Source organism: Triturus cristatus, chromosome 4_1 (genome assembly GCF_964204655.1).
Source record: "Triturus cristatus chromosome 4_1, aTriCri1.1, whole genome shotgun sequence".
Taxonomy (NCBI): domain Eukaryota; kingdom Metazoa; phylum Chordata; class Amphibia; order Caudata; family Salamandridae; genus Triturus; species Triturus cristatus.
In genome coordinates, this window is record NC_140585.1 from 1,343,449,560 (window position 1) to 1,343,468,470 (window position 18,911).

General features: G+C 48.7%; 1 protein-coding gene across 1 annotated transcript in view; it reads left to right on the forward strand.

The window, feature by feature from the left end:
• KIFAP3 (kinesin associated protein 3) overlaps positions 1-18,911 on the forward strand; it is a 1,322,278-nt gene that overhangs the window by 752,926 nt on the left and 550,441 nt on the right. The gene's annotated exons all lie outside the window — the stretch shown is intronic.

An 18,911-nucleotide genomic window follows, 5' to 3' on the forward strand; every position in this document is an offset into this window, starting at 1 on the left:
AGTCTCCTCAATTATTTGTGTCTTTTAGTGACCCTCGTAAAGGGTTTCCCCTTTCCAAGCAGGGGATCGCTCGTTGGATTACCAGCGCTATCCAGTATTGTCACAAATTAGTGGGTAAGCCCCTGGAAGGTCGGGTCCGTGCTCACTCCACGAGGGCGATTTCTTCTCCGACGGCCCTCTTTGCCGGAGTTCCTATCCGGGAGATCTGCAGGGCAGCGACCTGGAGCAGTACTCCTACATTTACAAGACATTACTGCCTGGAATCTGCAACGCAGAGTGACACAGCAGTGGGTCAGACAGTCCTGAGGAACTTCTTTCAGTACTGGTAAGCTTTCCCTTTCATCTCTCCTTCCATGTTACTGTTTTTCAGCTCTTGCACATTTTTTACCCTCATGTGTCTATATTTTGTAAGGTTTCCAAGAATGTTGATTCACCATTGTAATTGTCATTATGGTGCATGTGCTATTGCTCTGTTCTTGTTTTTATAATGATCATGGTTCCAAAAATGTGCTGATAACTGCTAGCTACTCTGATACAAGCATGGGAATCTAGGAAAGTTCCAATACTGGAGTAAGAAAACAAGTTACTTACCTGTAACTTTGGTTCTCCAGTATTGGAATCTTTCATAGATACCCATGCGACCCACCCTCCTCCCCTGGGAAAGCTCAGCCTATAGCACCTTCAGTGGTGTGGTTACCCTCCTGGGGGAAGTCATCTCAGGTGTAATTTGGTGCTTTCTGAGAGAAACAGTAATTTTTTCCATTGTCGACTACGATGTGAGAATCACAGATAAAGAAATGGATGTCGTCGAGACAGCCGTCGTCGAGACTGTCGTCACCCCGGCCGTCATCGACGTGGTAGCCGTCATCACCCTCGTCGTCGACATCCTCACCGATGTCGTAGACACCATCGACAACGACACAGCCACCACCGGCATCAAAGCCGTTGATGCGGAACTCTGAAGCGTCAGCACCAGAGACGATGAAATCACCGATGACGAGCCCGTCAACGGAGCCAGAGATGAAGGAGAAGACTGAGACTGTACCTCTGATGATTCTGTTGACGAAGTCGTTGACAGCGTCGTCGACGAATGAACTTTCTTAACAGATTTTACCTCAGAAGAGGGTGAGGAACGCTTTTTGAAAGTCTTTGGAACCGCTGGAGGAACAGAGCTGGATTTCCTCTCAGATATTACTCCTTTTGACAGTCCTTCCCTCTCCTTTACACCTCGGTGAGGAGATTCGCCAGGACTACGCCCTTCAGACCTATGAGAGGTCTTTTTTAAAGCCTTACCAGGACGTTCTTCAGAAGGTGAAGGAGAAGATCTACCCCTATTAACAAACCTTCTGGAAGATGTAGCAGAGGATGCCTCATCACTGTCACTGGAGACTGGTTCCTTCCTTGACTTTAGCTTCTGGAGCCAGGTTAAAAAACGCCCCTCACGGTCTCGCAGAGTCTTTGTAGAAAAAGTGCTGCATATTTTACAGTCTGCTGCATTATGGTCTGGGTACAGACGGTAAATACAATCCTTGTGCTTGTCCTCCACATATAATCGCTTCTTAGCACAAGTTGCTCAGGCTTTAAAGAGGTCTTTCATCTCCTTATCAGACATCTTGAAGCAGGTTTTGAAGAAAAACAGGTGAAAAAACTGTATAATTAAAGTCTACAGGAAAAAACTGAGCAGAGCTCAGTGGAGACTCCCTTGCACAACGTGCGGTAGAAAATCTGAGGTTCTGAGCTTCTCTCAGGAGGGTTCTAAGGGGTAAGGCTAATCTGATTGGCTGTTCACTTTATTTGGTCTCTCTTACAAAAAGAGGTGGATAGGTTGCAAAACGAGAATGGGCCTAGGCCTAGTTTCTGTTTTGGTAATGGTTTCTATTTCTATTATATGTATACCGGGGACTCCCATTCCGACGACGGGGAATGATACAAGCATGGGAATCTATGAAAGTTTCCAATACTGGAGAACCCAAGTTACAGGTAAGTAACTTGTTGTCTTCTAAAGTATTTTGCATGTAATTCTTGATGAGTGGGACTCTCTTAGCATCTGTTACCTTAAGTGTACGGAAAGAAGCATACTATCCCCGCCACACCAGCCAAAACAGCATCAAAAGTCATTGAGGGAGTGTCCAACTATTCAACTTCTTCAAGTAGGTCAGCAGTTGTGGGACACTATGGGCTGTGCCCGTTCGGCGTGATGCAGAGCGTTTATTTAGACAAGTGTTTGCGTCTTTAGAGTCTGTGAGAATTTATGTTTTATCCTATAGTGTGAATCATATTCTAGCTGGATATAGTATGGTGTACTGCATTCCACAACCTGTAATTTCTTTTTGACGGAGGTAAACTTTCTATTGGAATCCTGGAAAGCTGCAAAAAAACTAGTTTGAAAGAAGTGTTCGAGGCATGTGAGCTGTAGATCATATGCTACCATCTAGTGTTGGGTCCGGATGTTTGCACTTTGGTTTTCTTCGAAGAAGTCTTTCTAGTCAAGAGGTAGGTGACTCCTCTTTTCGGTGATTGTGCGCATGGACATCGACTCCATTGTTAGATAGTTTTTTTCCACCATCGGGTTTGGATGTGTATTTTCGCGCACTGGTTCAGCACCATTTCTTAGTTCCCTTTAACGTGCAATCAACTACCCTCGACGGTATTGTTATTGAACGTGATTCTCCATTCGTCTCGGATCATCTCACCTTGAAAAAACTTAGATCGGAAAATTTGTGGCGGGCCGTCGAGGCCTACACGCGCCGACCGCACTAGCAGTCGATGGAACGGACTCCCTTCAAGTTCTGTCCCGGGTGTCATGCTAAATTTCCATGCACCGACTTGCATGAAGTGTTCAACCTCTGCCTCCCCCGGAACACAACAAGAACGACTGTGATGCGTGGCAATCTTTTCGATTTAAAAAAGACACTTCGTGACCGTCGGGCTCGACGCCACGAGATGCAACACCAGAGCGGCTCCGCAGTGCACATCTTCGGGGAAGATTCCGACACAGAACAGCAAGCTCAAGGAGCCGAAGAGGTAGAACATATCTCCATGTCTAAAATCGACTCCGACATGGAAGAAGAGGAGCAAGTTACTCATGGTCAACGTACTGTGAGTAAAGACACCCCTTTGCCCCCTGAACAACCTAAGACAAAGGCTCTGGTCCCTCCTCTGCCTTCGGGCCAAGGTCGGCACCGACAAAAGGTTTCCGATACCCTGCCCTCGGACCTGGCTCCGAAACATAAAGAGAAGCCTTCCGGTTCGGGCTCTAGCCGGCACTACTCCGGTTCCAAAAAAACACCTTCGGTACCGAAACCCGAATCTAAACATGTGATGGTCACAATTACACCGTTGCCAAAGTATCTACCTTTGATCCCAAAAGGCTTGGAGCCGAAACCTCCGGCGCAAAAAGGCCAAAACAAACAACTAAAGATACTCTGTCTAAAGAGCCTCGACCCGATGCCCCGCCTTCGGATCCGAAGCAGAAAAAACTTGTGATCAACCCTGATAAGGGCATATCCATGCCACTCTTCCAAAACGGAAGATAGACCAGCCAGTGGACCAGCCTGAGGACTATCACATTCCTCTCAAAAGCAAAAGTGTGGGCCCTTCTCCACCTTTCATTCCTCCTCCTTCCCCACTGATCCCAATTTACTTATTACACCATCAAATTCACCGCCACCACCACCTACACCTGACCCACAGGATAACAGGGATAAGGATGAAGATCAGGATAGGCCACAGGACATTGAACCTCGGGAGGATTATCAAATTCACCCAAGCCCAGATAATGACCGATCTAGACCCTCCCCACCTGACGATAACATTGGGTACATTGAACTCCTTAACAGGGCTGCTCAATATCACTGGGTGGAGTTGTTTAAAGAGCCTTTAGAAGAGGATTTCCTCTTTGAGACACTTAGTTCCTCTCAGAAAGCCACTCATACCTTACTTATGCTAAAAGGTATGTTGAAACACACAGACAAGATATTTAAAGATCCTGTGAGGGCAAGAATAATTACACCTAGAGAGGAGAAAAAATCTAAACCTTCACCCACCGACCCTGTTTACATCAGAGGTCAGTTGCCTTTAGACTTTTTGGTGCTATCCAATGCTCGGAAGAGAGCTAACTCACAAGCCACAGGTGAGGGTCCTCCTGCTGATAAGGAGTCTAAGTTTACTGATGCCTCGGGCAAAAGAGTGTCTTCCCAAGCGGCTAATCACTGGTGCATTACCAATGCTCAAGCTCTATTGGCTTGCCAATAAAGGGCGCATTACAATAAGTTAGAAAAACACATGGAATTTTTACCTGACAAACACAAAACTAAGGCTAATGACCTTATCCTAGAAGGTAAACTTATCACTAATACTTCAATCAGGTGTGCCCTGGACGCAGCAGATACAGCAGCTCGTACAGTAAACAGCAGTAAAATCCTATGCAGACATGCTTGGTTGAGAATCTCAGGATTCAAGCCTGAGGTTGAAACCTCCATCCTCAACCAACCATTTGACAAAGAACATCACTTTGGCCCAACGGTTGATACCTCACTGGATAGGATGAAAAAAGACACGGAGGTCGCAAAGTCTATGGGGGCTTTGCAATTGCCTACCACTAGGGGTTCCTTTTGCCGCTCCTTTTATGGAGGTGGTTCCAAAAATGTATCCACCAAAAACCCCTCCTCCTCTTACAAGGGCAACAACCAATCCCCCTATTCAAGAGCTTATTTTAGAGGTGGTTTCAGAGGAAGCAATGGTAAGGGAAGAGGCAGAAGCAACTCCACACGCACTTCCCCCGCAAATAAACAGTGACTTCCTTCCGTTACCCCCGATCATTCCACTCCTGTCGGGGGACGTCTCTCGCAATTCCTACCTGTCTGGAATTCCATCACCTCAGACAAGTGGGTACTAACACATTATCCAATATGGTTACTGCCTTGAGCTTACACACACTCCCCCAGATATTCTGAAAAGATCACATGCAATGTCACCAGAGCATCTTACCCTTCTAAAGCAAGAGGTTCTCTCTATCTTCGCAAAACACGCTATTGAACCGGTCCCATTACAATATCAGGGGACCGGGGTATACTCCCTGTAGTTTTTAATTCCCAAAAAAGACAACTCTCTGGCCCATACTAGACCTCAGAGAACTAAATCTATACAATCAGTCTGACCACTTTCACATGATCACACTCCAACAAATGCTCCCACTTTTTCAACAAGGCGACTTTCTGTCAACTCTGGACTAAAAGGACACCTATTTCCATATTCCCATTCACACCGCTCACCGGAAATACCTCAGGTTTCTGGTAGACGGCCAACATTATCAATACAAGGTCTTCCCATTTGGAGTAACTACCGCACCCAGGGTTTTCAACAAATGCCTGGCAGTAGTTGCGGCTCATCGAAGAAGACCGCACATTCACGTCTTCCCTTACCTAGACGACTGGCTCATAAAAGCCAGCTCGCAGCAAAGATGCCTACACCACACTCCAAGAACAGTCCAACTGCTTCATGACCTTGGGTTTACTGTGAATCTTACCAAGTCTCATCTCCAACCATCCAATACTCAACTGTATCTAGGAGCCACAATAGACACTCAAAAAACTCTAGCGTGTCCCAACCCAGTCAGAATCCGCAACATGCAGACTTTAATCTCTCAGTTTCAGTCACATCACTTGTTTCCAGTTTGAGTGTTCATGCAATTGATAGGAATGATGGCGTCCTGCATTATTGTTCCTTATGCAAGACTCCAAATGCGTCCCCCCCAGGAATGCCTAGCATGCCAGGCTCAAGGTCAGTTATCAAATCTAGTGTTGGTAGACGACCGCACTCATCGCTCTCTGCAGTGGTAGAATACAAAAAACCTTTCCAAGGGGCGTCCATTCGTCGACCCGGTTCCACAGATAGTGCTAACGGCAGACGCTTGGCTCACTGGATGGGGAGCCCATGTGCAAACACATACCATTCAGGGCATGTGAACTCTTCAACAAAAGAAACTCCACATAAACCATCTAGAACTGCTAGCATTTTTTCTAGTGTTAAAAGCTTTTCAGCTTAATCTAGTAGGCAAAGCTGTCCTAATTGGCACAGACAAAATGACAGCAATGTACTACATACAAAAAGGGGGGGGGGGGGGGGACACTAATCCCCAGCTCTCACAGTTGGCTCAGAGCATCTGGAGATTGGTCATACCTCACAAAATATATCTCTTTGCGGAACACCTTCCAGGAGTAAACATCCACATTGCAGATCTGCTCAGTTGTCAATGACAACAGATCCACGAATGGGAACTCCAACCTCAGGTTCTCCTTCCGTTCTTTCAGATGTGGGGCTTCCCAGACATAGATCTGTTCGCCACCCACTTAAACGCAAAATGCCCAAACTTCGCATCCAGGGATTCACACCCATTGTCCAAAGGCAATGCACTATGGATGAACTGGTCAGGGATATATGCTTATGCTTTTCAGCCTCTCCCACTCATTCCATGAGTGGTTCAGAAGCTCAAACAGCACTCCCTGACACTACTCCTAGTTGCTCCCACATGGGCCTGTCAACCTTGGTTCACAACCCTCTTGGAGTTATCAGTAGTTCCCCACCAAAAACTCCATCTCACCCCCGATCTCCTCATTCAGAACCATGGAGGGGATAAGGCAGCCAGATCCCAGTCATCTCAACCTTGCGATCTGGCACCTGAAATCTTAGTTTGGCTACCTCAATCTTTCCCCAAATTGCATGAATATCATCAAAGAGGCTCGACCCCTTACCACAAGGGCATGCTATGCAGCAAAATGGAGGTGGTTTGTGATTTACTGTAATAACAATCAAGTCAATCCGCTCGACGCTTCAATCCAAAACATTATTTGTTATCTATTACATCTACAGTGTTCCAATTTATCGTATGCATCAATACGCTTACACCTTGCTGAGATAGCTGCATATCTGCAGAACAGACAGCATTTGCCTCTTTTTAGAGTGCCTGCTATTAAGGCTTTCATGGAAGGACTCAAGAGTCATTCCTCCCAGACTTCCACCTGCTCCAGTGTGGAATCTCAACATCGTTCTTACAAGACTCATGGGTTCGCCTTTGGAGCCATTGCATAGATGTGAACTGCAATTTCTCACTTGGAGAGTAGCTTTCCTCATAGCTATCCCATCTCTAAGGAGAGTGGGTGAGCTTGAGACACTAACAGTAGAAGAACCATTTTTGCAAATACATAAAAACAAAGTGATTCTTAGGACTAACCCCAAATTTATACCTAAAGTCATTTCTTCCTTTTAATACCAACCAATCTGTTGTGTTGCCCGTGTTCTTCCCTCAACCAGATTCTGTGGCAGAACATGCTCTTCACACCTTAGATGTAAAAAGAGCGTTACTATATTACAGTGAAAGAACAAAATCTTTTAGAAAGACTAAGCAAATTTTTGTTGCTTTTGCTCCACGACAAAAAGGCAATCCAATATCAAAATCAGATATTGCAAGGTGGATAGTTAAGTGTATTCAAATATGCTATGCAAAAGCAAAACGAACGTTAGCAGTCTCCCCTAGAGCACATTCTACACGCAAACTAGGGGCTTCTATAGCATTCTTAGGAAATATACCCATAGATGACATATGCAAAGCTGCAACATGGACTACACCTCACACATTCACAAAACACTATTGTGTAGATGTGTTAGCAAGACTACAATCTAGAGTGGGCCAGGCAGTTTTACGTACACTATTTCAAACCACTGCAACGGATAAAGGTTAGCCACCGCTTTGGGAGATAACTGCTATATAGTCTATGCCTAGCATATGATCTACAGCTCAAATGCCTCGAACGGAAAATTCTACTTACCCTGTATGCATCTGTTCTTGGCATATAGGGCTGTAGAGTCATATGCACCCCCGGGTACCTGTGCCTGTTGCAGTAACATCTTACTTAGATACATGCATTCATGGACATCTCCTTTTACTACTCTTACTAACTCTATTTTCACCCTCTGCGGGAAATCAATCTAACAATGGAGTCTATGCCCATGCGCACTATCACCGAAAGGAGGAGTCGCCTACCTCGTGGCTGGAAAGACTTCTTTGAAGAAAAACAAAGTGCAAACATCCGGACCCAACACTAGATGGTGATCTATGCATAGCATATGATTCTACAGCTCTATATGCCAAGAACAGATGCATACTGGGTAAGTAGCATTTTCCTTTCTTTCCCTCAAATTAAATTAGATTTTTTTCTCAGGCCAGTCTAAGTATTATATCGCAGTCTCGATAATTGAGACGTTTTCAATCAGACCCTAGCACTGGTTTGGGAGCCAGGGAACAATGGGCTCTCCCTACTACAAACAGTTTGGACATGCGTTCTTTGCCAAATATTTCTGATGGATACATCTGCCTGTGGATTCCTCACATTATGAATCTCCCCTGTGCCAGCATTCCGCGGAAACCTTTTCCTAGCCCTCCACGCTGATGAGGTCATCACAGTTCTATAGCTCCCCACGCGGCTCCGCATGACGTCACTGGAGCCATAAGAGAGCCACGTCGGCGTGATGACGTCCGTTCCCTTTTTTCTGCACCGTCGATGCTAAAGTTTTTTCTCTGACTCTCCATACTTTCTGCTAGATACTTTGTATATTGGCTCATTTCCTTCTGTGGTTTTGCCATGTCTGCTCCGAGGAAGTCGGGTTTCAAGCCCTGTAAAGAGTGCGGGGTCATATGTCGATCACTGACCCCCATGAGGACTGTCTGTGGTGTTTATCATCAGATCACGACGTCGAGGGCTGTTATTGCTGTAGAAAAATTAACCCGAAGGCCTTGAAAGAACGGGAAGCCAAACTGTAGATGGCTAAAGTGAGAGAAAAAAAAGGGGTCGAAAACATTCAAAGTAGAGGTCGTCGACTTCACATGACTCGAAGAGGAAGCACAAGAAGAAAAACAGGCATGGATCTCGGCGCCGTTCATCGAAGGCTGTGGTTTCGAGGTCCCTTCTCCGGCTCCTCGACGTCGTGTTAAGGACTTTCTCTCCTTCACCTTCAGTGTCTACTCCAGTGACTCAGACCCATTCTCCTTCATACAAGGAGACTCCGGCGCAGTCACCGACGCCGAGATTTTCTCCGACTCCGGAAGGTTTGTCGAATCTGGTTGATGCTGAGGCTCCTTCAGCTCCTGTGGCCCCGGTGGTTCCGACTCCGGAGGTGGCTCGATTGGATCTCGAACTGGCTCAGTATCCTCAATTTCCGGCAATGGGTGTGGATACTTCGCATTTTTTAAATGCGATGTATGGCGTGTTTGCCAGAGCCTCATACCCTTTTGGTGCACCTTCTGGTCCCATGGGTCCTCTGGCATTTAATTTGGGTGTGCCTCATCAATATCCTCAGGCACCCTTTGTGCCATTCATGCTGACGACGCCGTCCTGGCAGTTCCGGCTCCGAGGATGTCGACGCCGTATGTGCAGTCTCTGGCTCCATCCGGCGATCCTTCTTCTCGGATTCGTGCGGAGCCGGTTGCAGCTGCGGATCCTCCTACGACGCCGCTCCCGGAGCCATCGACGCCGCGTATGGCGCCGCCCATGCTGCAACCGAATATGTGCTCGAGGAGAGAAGCGCAGAGGTTAATAGAGGAGGCACAATACCAGGCTGAAGAAATGGAGGAGGGTGAAATTTATGAGTCTGAGGATATGTTCGAGGGTCTGTGTGAGGCAAGTGGACTTGACACCTCCCCGGAGTGGGACTTTGCTTCAGAGAAAGCTTTCCCCTCCAAGGAAGTTGCACCTTACCATACTGTGATAAGGAAGGCTGCAGAGCTCTTGGATCTGCAGCTCCCTGTGGCTGAGTATAAGCCTAATTGGCTCACAGAGATGCTTCATTCTCCGTCCTCTGTGGTTGAACCACTCTTGCCGTTCAATGATGCCTTGACTGAGCCAATCCTTGAGGTGTGGCGCAATCCTCTTTCTGCTCCTGCAGTTTCAAGGTCGGTGTCCAGAAGGTACAGGCCTGGTCCAGGGGATCCTGTGTTCCTTTAGTTTCATCCTTCGCCTGAAAGTTTGGTGGTGCAGGCTTCATGCTCTAAGCTGTCCACGGGCGCCTTTCCGCAGGGTCCTGCTGACAGGGATTCCAAGAAACTGGAACAATCTGCAAAGAAGGTCTTCTCTTCAGCGAGTATGGCTGTGAAGTCCACCACTGCTACCTGTTTGTTGGGTAGATACATTCATGCCCTTCTGAACTCTGCCAAACAGCTTCTTCCAAAATGATCTGAGGAAGATCGGGGAAATTTCAGTACTGGCAGACTCACAGGCTGTGGCTCGCCAAGTCATCCAGTCTGGCCTGGACACGGCATATTCGGTTGCCAGGGTGATGGGCTCATCCATTGCTACGAGAAGGCATGCATGGCTAAGTTCTTCTGGGTTTTCTCCTGATGTACAGGCTGCCCTTCTCGATCTTCCTTTTGACGGATCTAGGCTTTTTGGAGAAAAAGCTGATTCTGCTCTGAAAAGGTTCAAAGACAGAAAGACCACAGCGAAATCCTTGGGTCTACAGTCTCAGGCAAAGGGTTATGGCTATAGAAGATATTGTGGCTTTGGAAAGTCTTCTTTTCGTGGTTTCCATCAGCAGCAGCAACAAAACCCCTTGTACAAGTCCTACAGGGGTAAAGGCAGAGGTCGCCTTCGTGGAGCGGGTCGTCAGCCTTCTTCCTCCTCTTCCTCTACCTCCCTAACCCCTCCTAGTAATGCAGGAAATCAGCCCTAGATCCGCCATCCTGTATCTAATACTGTATCATGCAGGTCCTCTGGGGGGCCTGCTTACCCATTTTCTACAGGATTGGAAATTGGTCACTTCGGACCTTTGGGTTTTAGATCTGGTAGAAAATGGGTACGACCTTCCATTCATAGAATTCCCTCCTCCTTACCCCCCTTGCCAAGGGTTTTGCACGGAGGATCATTTACTACTTCTTCAGAAGGAGGTTCTTGTCCTGTTACAAAAAGGTGCGATAGAGGTGGTTCCGGAGCAGGAAAGGGGTTAGGGATGCTACTCCCGGTATTTCCTGATTCCCAAAAAGGATGCCAGGTTACGACCCATCCTGGATCTCAGAATCTTGAATCTGTTTCTCAAGCAGGAGAGGTTCAAGATGCTCACCCTAGCGCAGGTTCTTAAGGCGCTGCAACAAGAGGACTGGATGGTGTCCATTGACTTGCAAGATGCGTATTTTCACATCCCAATCCTGAAGTCACACAGGAAGTATCTCCGGTTTAGGGTTGGTTCGCAACATTACCAGTTTGCGGTCCTTCCATTTGGTCTTACTACTGCACATCGAGTCTTCACCAAGGTGATGGCAGTGGTGGCTGCCCATCTCAGGAGGCCGGGGATCCCAATTTTCCCCTACCTGGGCAACTGGCTTCTGAAGGCAGAGTCGCTAGAGATGGTGCGTCGTCATCTGCAGGTAACAACTCAGCTGTTGTTCAAATTGTTTTTTTAAAATAAATGTTCCCAAATCACACCTGGTGCCCTCTCAGCGCAACCGGTTTATAGGGGCAGTACTGGATACCACTGTGTGTCGAGCTTTTCCTCCTCCGCAAAGGATTCTCGACATTCAGGAAATTATCCCTTCGTTTCACAATGGAGCGGTTGTTCCAGTTCTGAAGGTCCTTTGCCTGCTTGGTCTGTTCGCGTCCTGCATTCTGTTGGTCAACCATGCACCCTGGCACATGAGGGTGCTCCAGTGGTGTCTCCGCAGGCAGTGGTATCAGCACAACGGAGATCTCAGGGAGTCAGTCAGGATCTCCAGAGAAGCTGCAGCGAATCTGTCTTGGTGGAGCGTGGAGGGCAATCTGTCTCAAGGAAAGCCCTTTAATCTTTCTCCATCGGTGGCCACAGTGATAACGGATACCTCTACCCTAGGGTGGGGTGCTCATCTGGGGGATCTGGAGATCAAGGGTCTTTGCTCTCCTGAGGAAAGATTGCTTCATATCAATCTTCTGGAATTGCGGGCGATACGTTTGGCGCTCAAGGCCTTCCTCCCTTCCCGGTCAGTCGGTTCAGGTCCTGATGGACAACACTGCCGCTTTGTGGTACGTCAACAAGCAGGGAGGAGTAGGGTCGTACCATCTCTGCAGGGAGGCGTTGCGGCTTTGGTCCTGGGCTCAGGACCATCAGATTTGCTTGATGGCAAATCATCTGGCCGGGGTGCTGAATGTGTGTGCGGACAGTCTGTCGGCAGTTCTCCTCTGACCACGAGTGGAGGCTTCATCTGGAGGTAGTTCGACACATCTTCCGGACATAGGGGACTCCTCAGGTGGACTTGTTTGCCACTCTCAAACGCGCACTGCTCGTCGTTCTGCTGTCTCCAGTTTCCGATGCAGAGGGCGTTGGGGGGACGTGTTTCAGTTGAGTGGGAGCTCACAACTCCTTTATGCGTTTCCTCCCATACCCTTGATTCCTCGGGTTCTGAGGAAGATTAGCCAAGACCGGGCCCAAGTTATTTTGATCACCCCGGATTGGCCTAGAAATGTGTGGTACACGGACCTTCTTCACCTCTCGTTGCACCCTCCGCTCCGTCTCCCTCATAAGGTAGACCTCTCGCAGTTGGAGGGGCAGGTTCTACACCCCCGCCTCCAGAGCCTGCACCTTCATGCCTGGAGATTGAACGGGGCAACCTGAATTCTTTCTCTCTCCAGACGTGGTGGATGTTATTTTATCGGGCAGGTAACATTCCACCAAGTCCATTTACTCCTACAGGTGGTCAAGATTTGTTAAATGGTGTGGAGAGAGGTCTATTGATCCCTTAAAAGCTCATCTTTCTGATGTTCTTTATTTTTCGCTGCATTTGACCCAGCAGGGTTGTGCTGTGGCTACTGTTAAAGGTTATTTGTCGGCTTTATCTGCATTTCTTTATTTGCCTGATCAGCCGTCTCTTTTTAAATTTCCGATTGTTTTAAGGGCCTTACTAATATGTTTCCGCCTACTCCCTTCATTATGCCCCAGTGGGATTTAAATCTAGTTTTAACTTTCTTAATGGGTTCCCCATTTGAACCTATGCAATGTTGTCCTTTGAGACTGCTGTCATTCAAAACGGTCTTCCTTGTGGCTATTACCTCAGCCGGGAGGGTGAGTGAGCTTCAGGCTTTGAGTTCTAAGCCTCCATTTCTGACTATTCATGCTGAAAGGAGGGTTCTCAGGGCCAGGCCTGCTTTTCTGCCTAAGGTGGTACTCCCTTCCATCTAGGGCAGTCCATTACTCTCCCTACTTTCTATCCTCCCCCTCACCCTTCCAAGGAGGAGGAGAGGCTTCACTGCTTGGATCCTAAGACGGCGGTTAGTTCTATCTGAACAGATCGAAGGACCTGCGATTGGACGATCAGCTCTTTGTAGGCTACGTTGGATGCATGAAGGGCAAGGTGGTGCACAAGCGCGCACTATCCAGGTGGCTCATATTGTGCTTCTGCTACACTCTGGCTGGTAAGGAGCCTCCTAAAGGCATTAGAGCTCATTCCACCAGGGCTAAATCATCTACTTTTGCCTTGTCCAGAGGTGTTCCTGTGTTGGGCATCTGTAAGGCCGCAACTTGGGCCTCCCTCCACACTTTTGCGAAGCATTACTGCTTAGATTCTGAGGTGAGGAGGGACGGTCTTTTTGCGCGCTCGGTTTTGCAAGACTTTTTGGCATAGAAGGGTGGACACCCTCCCCTGGGGGTTGGACTGCTGTGGGATTCTATTAATAAGGTGAGGAATCCACAGGCAGATGTATCCATCAGAAGAACAAGTTACTTACCTTCCATAACGCTTTTTCTGGTGGATACAGTATCTGCCTATGGATTCCTCACTGAGCCACCCGCATCCCCGTTGTCCACCCTGTTATACCTTAAAAGAGGTATTGGTTAATATGGTTGTTTCATATTGTCATTTTGTATTGCCTCTGTTTGCCTTGGGTAGGCTTATAGGAAATGATTGCTTTCTTTTGCTTTCCTTTTTCACTTTACACTGTGTGTGTACTTGTGTGAATACTGTGTACTATGTATGCATTGTCTTTATGGTCGGTCCGCCCGTTCACCTCGGAGGCAAGGAAAAAATGGGTGGAACTGACGTCATCACGCCGACGTGGCCCTCATATGGCTCCAGTGATGTCATGCGGAGCAGCGTGCGGAGCCATAGCATTGTGACAACCTAGTCGGCGTGGAGAGCTAGGAAAAAGTTTCAGCGGAATGCTGGCGCAAGGGATATTCATAAGGTGAGGAATCCACAGGCAGATTCTGTATCCAACGCTTGCCTTTATGATGCATTTAAGGAAGGTTTAGGGATGTTGGGGGGGTCTCCCCCCATAAATACATTGAATATATATGTGTGTGTATATATATTTATTGTGGTTAAAGCGTATGTTGTAAAAGCATATGCATTCTAAAAAAAGAGTGGTAGAAAATGCGATGTAAAGGCATGCAAAGTATTTCCCTCCGTTGTTCCGTCATACAACCATTTCTTATTCGGTAGTGGTAAAGGTGTCCATCATTGTTGCCAGGGGCCACATCATCATGCTTGCAGCAGACTTTAGGTGTTATTCTGATACTACTTGTGGTCCTATTTAACGCGAACTGCAGCTCCAGAAGCGATGTGGCAGTGAGTAAAGCAGATTCTGTCAGATTTAAATAACCACCTGTTGTTGAAACAGAATGGATACACAAACCAAATAACATGGCTTTCTGATGGATGCATCTGCCAGTGGATTCCTCACCTTGTGAATATCCCCTGCGCCAGCATTCCACGGAACTTTTTTCCCCAGCTCTCTACGCCGACGTGGACGACGTCACAATGCATCGGCTCCGCTCGCGACTCCGTATGATGTCACCGGAGCCATAAGAGAGCCACGTCGGCGTGATGACGTCAGTTCCCTTTTTTCCGCGCCGTCGCCGCTCAACGGTTTTTCCAGAACTCTCCTGCTACTTTGTAGTCGTTTAGTGGTTACTGCTGGAGAAAATTGTCATGTCTTCGACCAGGAAGTCGGGCTTTAAACCCTGTAGGGAATGTGGGGGCCACATGTCAATGACAGACCCCCATGAAGATTGCTTGTGGTGCCTTTCATCCGACCACGACTTGGAAGATTGTTCCAGCTGCAGAAGGATGAATCCCAAGGCCTTGAAAGAAAGGGAGGCAAAGCTCTTCATGGCCAAGGCTTAGAAGGAGAAGAGAGGTAGGGAGAAGGAAAGATCGAGGCCGGAGTCGTCGACTTCGCATTCTTTGAAGTCGAAGAAACATCATAAGAAGAGGAAGCATTCCTCTCGGCGCCGGTCTTCGAAGAGCAAGGCGTCGAGATCGACTTCGCCTCGACGTCGAAGTAAGGATGTGTCTCCTTCTCCGTCTAAGTCTCCAGAGGGATCTCCTTCGCCGAAGTGGACTCCGGCGCGGTCCCCGGCGCCGTCTCAGGTGCAGTCACCGGCGCAGTCTCCGGTTCCAGTGGAGGCTTCGGAGGCCGAGCAAGAGCAAGAGAAAGAGCCTTCTCCAGAGCCGGATGATCCTGCGGCGCCTGTTGAGGACACTGCAGCTCCGGTACCAGGTACTCCTCAACCGGATCCGGGATTGTTCCCTTATCCGCAGTTCCCGACTCCGGGTGCGGATTCGAGGCATTTTTTAAATGCGATGTATGGGATTTTCCAACGGGCTGCCTTCCCATCCGGTGCACCTATTGGTCCCGTGGGTCCTATGGCATATACTCTGGGAGTGCCGCAGCATTATGCTCAGGCCCCATTTATGCCCTTTCCGCCGATGGCGCCTTCGTGGCAGTTTCCGGCGCCGTCTGGGGATCCATCTCGGTTTCGATTGGATCGACATTCTTAGGAGCCTTCCTCGACGCCGTTGCCGACTCCCTCGGCACCGCGTCTGGCGCCGCCGACTCCGACTCCGGTGCCGCCGACACCTCCGGCTCCACGTTCGGTTCCACCGACTCCGCGTACGGCGCTGCCGCCGCCGGCTCCTCGGATCCGTTCAAGGAGGGAGGCCCATAGGGTCTTAGAGGAGGAGCGTTATAGAGTGGAGGTGGAGGAAGGTGAGGTGGATACATCTTCCGACGAATTTGAAGGGATTCAGGAGGCTAGTGGCCTAGATACGACTCCAGAGTGGGAGCATTCTTCCTCTAGGTCCTCTCCACCGCAGGAACTGGCTCCTTACCATCTTTTAATAAAGAAGGCCGCAGAGTTGCTGGACTTGCAGTTGCCCTCTGCGGAGTATAAGCCTAACCTTCTGACGGAGGTGTTACACTCGCCTACCTCAACCAGTGAGCCTTTGCTGCCCTTTAATGAGGCTATTTTGGAGCCAGTTATAGACGTCTGGCGTAAGCCACTCTCTTCGCCGGCAGTCTCCAGGCAGGTGGCGAGAAGATATAGGGTGGCACCTCGGGATCCATGTTTTCTATCTTCAAACCCTTCTCCAGAAAGTCTGGTGGTACAGGCGTCATGCTTGTAGCATGCTTCAGGGGCTTTTCCTCAGACTCCTGCGGATAGGGAGTCTAAGAAGGCGGATCAGGCGGCTAAAAATACCTTTTCGTCTGGGAGCATGGCGCTTAAGTCCACTAATGCCACCTGCTTGCTAGGGTGCTATGTTCATGCTCTTATGGACTCAGTGAAATCGTTAGCCCCTAAGTTGCCAGAAGGTGATAAGGCGTTCTTTATCGAAGTGGTCACGGACACTCAGGCTGCTGTAAGGCAGGTGATTCAGTCGGGGCTTGATACGGCTGATTCGGTGGCAAGGATAATGGAGTGATCTATAGCCACTAGGAGGCAAGCGTGGCTTTGTTCGTCTGGCTTCTCTACGGACGTTCAGGCCACATTGGTGGATTTGCCATTTGACGGACAGAGGCTTTTCGGTGAAAAAGGCTGATTCCGCCTTGCAGAGGTTTAAAGAGAGCAGGGTGACGCAAAATCTTTAGGTCTGCAGGCTCCTGCTAAAGGATTTGGACTTAAGAAGTTCATAGGTTTTGGGAGGTCTTCATTTCGCTCCTTCCGGCAGCCTCAACAGCAGCAACAACAGCAGCAGCAGAATCCCCTCTATAGGTCCTATAGAGGGAGACAAAGAGGTCGGAGAGGTTCGGCCGCAACCCCTCTTCATCTTCTACCTCCTCTGCTCCCAATGAAGCTTCAGGGAAGCAGCCCTAGATCCCCCATTCTGGAACATGTAAGACCTGTGGGGGGTCAGGTGTCCCACTTTCTGCGAGGTTGGAGATCGGTTACAACCGACCTTTGGGTTTTAAACCTCGTGTAGACTGGGTACGCCCTTCCCTTTCGGGAGTTTCCTCCCCCCTACCCTCCTTGCCAGGGTAACTGCTCAGAGGACCATCTACTTCTTCTGCAGAAGGAGGTGTTAGCTTTGCTTCAAAAGGGTGCGATAGAGGTGGTTCCAGAGCAGGAAAGGGGTCAGGGATGCTACTCCCGGTATTTCCTGATTCCCAAGAAGGACGGCAGATTGCATCCGATACTGGACCTCAGAGTTTTTAACTTTTACCTGAAACAGGAGAAGTTCAAGATGCTGACCCTTGCGCAGGTTCTTCAAGCGTTGCAGCAAGGAGACTGGATGGTGTCGCTCGACTTGCAGGACGCGTACTTCCATATCCCAATCCCGAAGTCGCACAGGAAGTATCTCCGTTTTACGGTTGGGTCGCAACATTACCAGTTTGCGGTCCTCCCGTTTGGTCTTACTACCGCACCTAGAGTCTTCACGAAGGTGATGGCAGTGGTGGCAGCCCATCTCAGGAGGTCGGGGATTCCGGTTTTCCCCTACCTGGACGACTGGCTTCTGAAGGCAGAGTCCCCAGAGATGGTGCAACATCATCTGCAGGTAACATCTCGACTGTTATACGACTTGGGTTTTTCGATCAATGTGCCCAAATCTCACCTGGTGCCCTCTCAACGCAACCTGTTCACAGGGGCAGTACTGGACACTACTGTGTGTCGAGCATTTCCTCCTCCTCAAAGAATTCTCGACATTCAGGAGATGGTCCCTTTATTCCTCTGTGGAGCGGTTGTTCCAGTTCTGAAGGTACTTCGCCTGCTCGGTCTGTTCGCCTCCTGCATTCTGTTGATCAACCATGCACGCTGGCACATGAGGACGCTCCAGTGGTGCCTCCGCAGGCAGTGGTATCAGCACAACGGAGATCTCAGGGAGTCGATCAGGATCTCCAGAGAGGCTGCAGCGGATCTATCTTGGTGGAGCGTGTACTAAGGTTTATCAAGGGCCTTACAAACAAGTTTACTCCTTCTCCTTTTGTAATGCCACAGTGGGACCTTAATCTTGTTTTAACTTTTCTGATGGAGTCCCCGTTTGAGCCTCTTCATGGTTGTCCTCTGAGGCTGTTGTCCTTTAAGACGGTCTTTCTTGTAGCCATAACCTCGGCAAGGAGGGTGAGTGAGCTTCAAGCTCTTAGTTCTAAACCCCCTTTTCTAACATTACATGCTGAAAGGATGGTACTTAGGACCAGGGCTGCTTTCCTGCCTAAAGTAGTTACTCCGTTTCATTTGGGGCAGTCTATTACTCTCCCTGTTTTTTATCCTCCTCCTCATCCCTCCAAAGAGGAGGAAAGACTTCATCGCCTGGACCCAAAGAGAGCTGTAAGCTTTTACTTGGACAGAACGAAGGACTTTTGTCTGGATGATCAGCTCTTCGTGGGTTATGTTGGTCATTCCAAAGGAAGAGCGGTGCACAAGCGCACGTTGTCGAGATGGATCATCCTTGCCATCAAGATCTGCTATGCCCTGGCTGGTAAGGTTCCTCCTGTGGGTATTAGGGCTCATTCAACTAGAGCTAAATCTTCTACATCTGCTTTGGCCAGGGGTGTTCCTGTGGCAGATATTTGTAAAGCCGCGACTTGGGCCTCCCTCCATACTTTCGCAAAGCATTATTGCTTGGATTCCGAGATGAGGAAGGAGGGCCACTTCGCGCGCTCTGTCATGCAAGACTTTTTGGT